The sequence below is a fragment of the Coregonus clupeaformis genome, chromosome 27 (genome assembly GCF_020615455.1).
Source record: "Coregonus clupeaformis isolate EN_2021a chromosome 27, ASM2061545v1, whole genome shotgun sequence".
In the NCBI taxonomy this organism is placed as follows: Eukaryota; Metazoa; Chordata; class Actinopteri; order Salmoniformes; family Salmonidae; genus Coregonus; species Coregonus clupeaformis.
Window position 1 is genome coordinate 24926750 of NC_059218.1, and position 6000 is coordinate 24932749.

A 6000-nucleotide genomic window follows, 5' to 3' on the forward strand; every position below is an offset into this window, starting at 1 on the left:
CACTCAAATTAATATTAATAGAAATACCATACTATGGGAATCTGAACTTGAATGTATTTAACCCTTTAAACTCGTGGGAATTGGCCTATATGAATAGGGGTACATTTAAATGTTTATTGTAGAAGAAAGATACATTTACATTTTAGTCATTTAGCAAACGCTCTTATCCAGAGTGACTTACAGTTAGTGAGTGCATACATTCTTTTATTTTTTTATACTGTCCCCCCGTGGGAATCAAACCCACAACCGTGGCATTGCAAACGCCATGCTCTACCAACTGAGCTACATCCCTGCCGGCCATTCCCTCCCCTACCCTGGACGATGCTGGGCCAATTGTGCGCCGCTCCATGGGTCTCCCGGTCACGGCCGGCTACGACAGAGCCTGGATGAAATATGAAAAGCATATGCATAACAATACTAGAAATTGAAAAGGAACAGTTTGGTGATTATGGGAAAATGATTAGAGTAAAGTTAAGGACACAACAGTTCACCTGACACAAGACTGAATCCAAACATTACACTGTTGATTTTATGTGCATTGTACATTTACTGTACTTTTCGCCGAATTTGTTGATAACGAAATCTGAAAATACTCTGGATACATTCTGTAACATAATAAGAATATTCCTGGGAAATGTGGGGGAGGTGCATCATAAGAAAAATAAATGAAATGGGTTTGAGTGAGATGACTAACTGGTGTCTCCAAGTGGCCACACACCTCTCCAAAGTGTGCACAGTTCCTAACTAATTTCAATGCACTTTAATGACTCAAAGAAGAGTCTTCAACTATGAGCTCTCCTAGCTGTGCCATTGAGGAACTAGAGCAAGCATACTTGTAGTTCTTTTGTTTGGAACACAGCCCTACATCCCTGCCATCACACAATTACTGTTGTTGTTTATGCAATCCAAGCACGGTCCATTATAAATCACAATCTGGGTCAGGTGGGCATCATTTGAAAGTCTGTTCTATTGCCAACATGACTAGCTACGTTATAAAATATGATATTACAGTGTTAGGCTTTCACAATGCAATTCAGGGAAACAGATCATGATTTTGGTGCGCATAGAAAGGAGTCATGAGTGCATACAGGTGTGTGTGCCGCAGTGAATTTTCTTCACAATAGACAAACATAGGCTCATTCCGTTCAGAACAACTCAAGGTATGATGACATGTCATCTTGTAACTAATTGTACATTAAACATAGTGATCATAAACATTGACGCTGTATATGACATGAGTTTTATTATATGGAAATGTGAAGTGCACATTTGGACACACGGGTGTTTGGCTTGCTTGTATGACAGACATCAAAGCTGTATTTATTATAATCCTCAACGTCTCATCTTTCAAAATACATATAATTTACAGCATTTCCCTCACTCAGACAACAAAACATTTGCTAAAGTTGCCCAATTAGCGGGAGGGAGGGGGCAACTTCTTGTTGTGCGAGCTGCTCAGGTTCAGAACAGCTGTCAGTCAAAACCCATAGAGTTTTGAAGCGCAGAGACCTAGCTCTGACATCATGTATAGCATGTTACTGTACAGCCACTTTAAATGCGTTCCAATTTAGGCATTTATGAGTGCCCAAATCTGCAATTTTCAACCCCTATAGGTACTAGTATAAAGGGCTACCTAAGAGTCTATGCCTTGGGAATTGTTTTAAGATGGTCATACTGTACCATGGATCATTTAGCTATTTGATTTTGAATTTTAGGACCCCTGTAGGTATAAAAAAATATATGAAAAAATTATTTAATGAAACATTGAACCCTCGTCCCAAAGAATCCTATTAATTTTCATTCATTCTTTTAGCGGTCGGTACCGGGTTACATTGAGACAAGTCTTGTGAAGCTTGTGGGCATCATAGAGCAAAACAGAGAACTCATTAGTGTTTGTGAGAGTTTCAGTTTTCGATGGTGGGGTCATATTCGTTTGTAGCTCAAACCATTAAGACTTGACAGACGTTTTTGAGAGAAGACCTGTTCAGAGTTGGGACAGCGTCAGCTACTTGAAACAAGTCTGTGAAGCTTGTGGTCCCTTGAGAGTTTTTTCTTTACATTGCTATTCACGCAACTTAGCTATTTATTATCGTAATCAGCTACATCAGTGGAATGCCAAACTGTAATATTATATAAAATCTCATTTGAACTGTAAAATGTTTGGATGAAAAAAGAGAAAGGGACATATCTATTTATCATTTACTCAGTGGCATCTTACTAATGATTTATTTTTCCACTAATATCACAATAGATCTTTCTTTAATTTTACCATGATGCATTTATCATACAAAAAGGATTTTCAAAGACTTGCCATGACAGACCATTTTTTAAAAACTGGCAGCGCTTGGCTCCGACGGTGAAAGCTCTGTCTACAACAAAGAGATAACCAAGAATGAGTGAAATAATGGCATTTGCGCAGAAAGGAAATCATATCAGATTTTAATGTATGGCTAATGTCGGAGAGGTCTCATCCATCCTTGTCATGGGGAGAGTGGGTAGGATAGGCCACGGGGGTTTCAAAGTCTAATCTGGGCCAGGCTGGAAAATGGCTTCCAGCTGTCTCATCATTAGAGCTGATAAGGCACCCTGGCTCCCTCCACTCTCTCTGTCAGAGGTGGAAATTAAAGGTAGAATCCTGAGGTAAGGGGCCCCACACAGCACACCACAGAACAGCCCATTGTCAGTCTGTTGGGAAATAAAGGTAGAGAGTCCTGAGGTAAGGGACAACACACAGCAGTGTAAGTCTGTTGGAAATTTAAAAGTAGGCCTAGAGTCCAGACGTTTTTGATTATTTTATTTTATTTTACCTTTATTTTACCAGACAGATCAATTAAAAACAAATTCTTATTTACAATGATGGCCTGGCAAGAGGCCTCCTGTGGGGCAGGGGGTGGGGGGATTAACGGCTAACATTCAAATAAGAGTCTTTACATAAGGGCCAACATTGAGCACAGAACAGTACATTATGTAAATCTATGGGATTTGAGGTGAAGTCCTGAGGTAAGGGCCACATACAGTACAATAGATTATATCTCTCCACCTGCATATTCAGCCCATACTGAACACATTACACTGCCCCCATTGAGTTTGTGAGGATGCTGCTTTGTTTTGTTGAAAATGACTTACTCATTACTTACTGTCAGTGTCACTTTTCCTACTTTTTTCCCAGGTTTTTCAATTTTCCTGGTAAAGACTGAGGTAAAATCTATGTTCACTACTTCAAGTGGTCTTGTCACTATAAATATTTTTACATTGTCATCTATTTTCTTCAAGCCTTTTGATACTGGGTCTGTTTTGTCTGGAAGTGACTGTTTAGTCTCAGACCAAGTAAACAAACAGGGTCAACTGGGGTCAAATAACTGTCTGCTGTGGGAATCAGCCTTATCATTTCCATTCAAATGTGCTCATCCTTTTTTCTCGTAGGATTCAGTGTTCATTTATGACAACAGCAGTCCATTAACCTCTATTGACAAAGGTACAACATATGAACTTTCATTGTATTTTGATTAAGGGGCACTGATTTCATGTCATTTGAAGTGACATAATTAATTCAAGGGGCATGTATCGAAAAACCTGTCAATACACATGCACATAGGTAGAATGATCAGGGCACTGATCACATCTAATCTGATGCCAGCAGGACACACTGGATCTGGTCACGTAAAGCTGTCGATGGGGCAGAATTGTGACAGGTGTGGACGGTGCCCTCCTGCAAAGGTCAAACAGGGCCACCAGGCTATTGGAAAAGTCCAACTGAGGATAGGGGAGCTCTACAGGGAGCCCAGTAACCCCCACCTGGGGATCAATAGTGTACATGCAGAGTGGAGGTGCCTAGGGGAGGGCACAATCTCACCCGACCCTCTAATGCCACACAGACAATGCCCCAGTTCAATGAGTAAATGTACAGCATCACATTTGTATTTTCTATTTTTTTGTGATTTATTTTTCATGAGTAAGTTTTTATATTTAAACGAAGAAATACATATATCCTAGTCCAGAAAATACTGAGAGGAAACAAATACTGTAAATATTGTAAGCAAAAACTAAAAGAAATGATGTCATTGCTAAAAAAGGAAACTGAAAAGATTTCGAATCACAGTCGTTGAAGTCTTACTCCAAATGTATTGACCAATAGTAACCTATTTATATCACCCCCCTCCTAAACCCCAGAAGGGGGGGGGGTTATTGTAAGCAGAGAGGTGATTAGAAAGGAAGCCCTGAGAAATGCAACCGTAGGTGAGGAGAAGTTGTGAACAAAGTGCTGCAGATATTTTGTAAATGACACAAATATATTCAATTGGATTTTTATCATTGATGTCATTTCTTTTTGGCTTGCAATACCTTTTGATTAAGTTTTGTTTACAATGTAAAAAAAATGTTGTTTCAAAATCCCAACATTTTAGGACTCATGAAAAATAACCCACGATTATTTTTAAATCAAATGTGATCCATAAAATTAATTATTTTCAAGACTTAAATATTTTCAAGTATTTATTTTCAAGAAATGTGTTTAAGTGTGAAAATGAAATTATTAATATTGAACACTGAATAAAATGTGGTACAAAAATCTCTATTCTTAACCCATTTTACTAGTTGCTGTTTTATTTAGAATAAAAAAAAAAGATTGGGTTGGAGGTATTAAACCAAAGAACCTACAGAGTGGACTATATCAGGTCATGCTCATTCTATTAACACCAGTGCTCAGTCAATACGGGCCGGTCTCCTGGGAGGCCCTGAGCTGTTAGTTGAGGGGTATTGATCTCCGTAAATGCAGGGGCCTCCATGCAGACCTCTGAGGGGGAACAACGCCTTGCTCTGGCTACCTCTGCCTCACCTTCTCTTTCCTTCTCCCTCTTTCCCTCTGCCCCACCACACAACCAGGGTCAGCCAGAGCCTCCTCCACCTCCACAGAGGCCAACGTGTGACTTGATGCCATCGATAAAACTACAGCCTGAGATGGACCTCGGTCGCGTCCCTGCACAGTGAGACAGGCTCTCTGTAGAGGCTCAACTCAATGGAGGCCCGCCCTCTAGGAGACAAACACTCAATATCTCACCGGTAGGTCTGTTCTCCCAGATCCATACATGCTCATGTCTGTTTTTCCCTCCCTGTGTTCTGGGTCTTCAGGGTTTGGGTTAGTGCTTGGTGGCACTTAGATAGGAAGAACACTGGAACTATGTGGTTCCAAGGTGAGCTATGGGAGGTAGGAGAGACAGGGCAAGAGAGGTAAGGGATGGAGAGAAATAGCCAGAAAAAAGAGAGGTACAACAGACTTAGAAATATCTCACTATACACTCCCCTACATATTTATTTGGATGGCACTGCAGTGGATAGCAGGCGTTTTATGGGCTCCTGACCAATTCTGCTATATTGTGGGGGGTTTTACACAGATTTGAACTTTTTTTGTACATAATGCCTCCTCCATCTTTTCCTATGACCGAAAACAGCTTCTAGACAGCGATCACTAACCTCGATTTGGATGAGAATTTCTACTTTAATGAGTTGGTAGCTCTGGACTTTCTGCTTACTTGGGAATAGGCCCTAATCCCCAGGACTCGAAAGAGGAAGCAACAGCGCAAGAGAGGCAAACGAGCCGGCATCCTGACGGGACTACGTCGACGAGCAAATAATCCGCCTCAACAAGCTGTATAGGGCCATAATTCATTTTTACCAGAATGTCACCTTTGCAACTAGAGGCGACAAAACTCTTGATCAGCTTTACTCCACACACAGAAATGCATACAAGGCTCTACCTCGCCCTCGCTTTGGCAAATCTGACCATAACTCTATCCTCCTGATTCCTGTGTACAAGCAAAAACTCAAACAAGAAGTAGCAGTGACATGCTCAATATGGAAGTGGTCCGATGAAGTGGATTCTAAGCTGCAGGACTGTTTCGCTAGCACAGACTGGAATATGTTCCGGGATTCATCTGATAACATTGAGGAGTATACCACATCAGTCACCTGCATCATTAATAAGAGCATCAACGACGACATCCC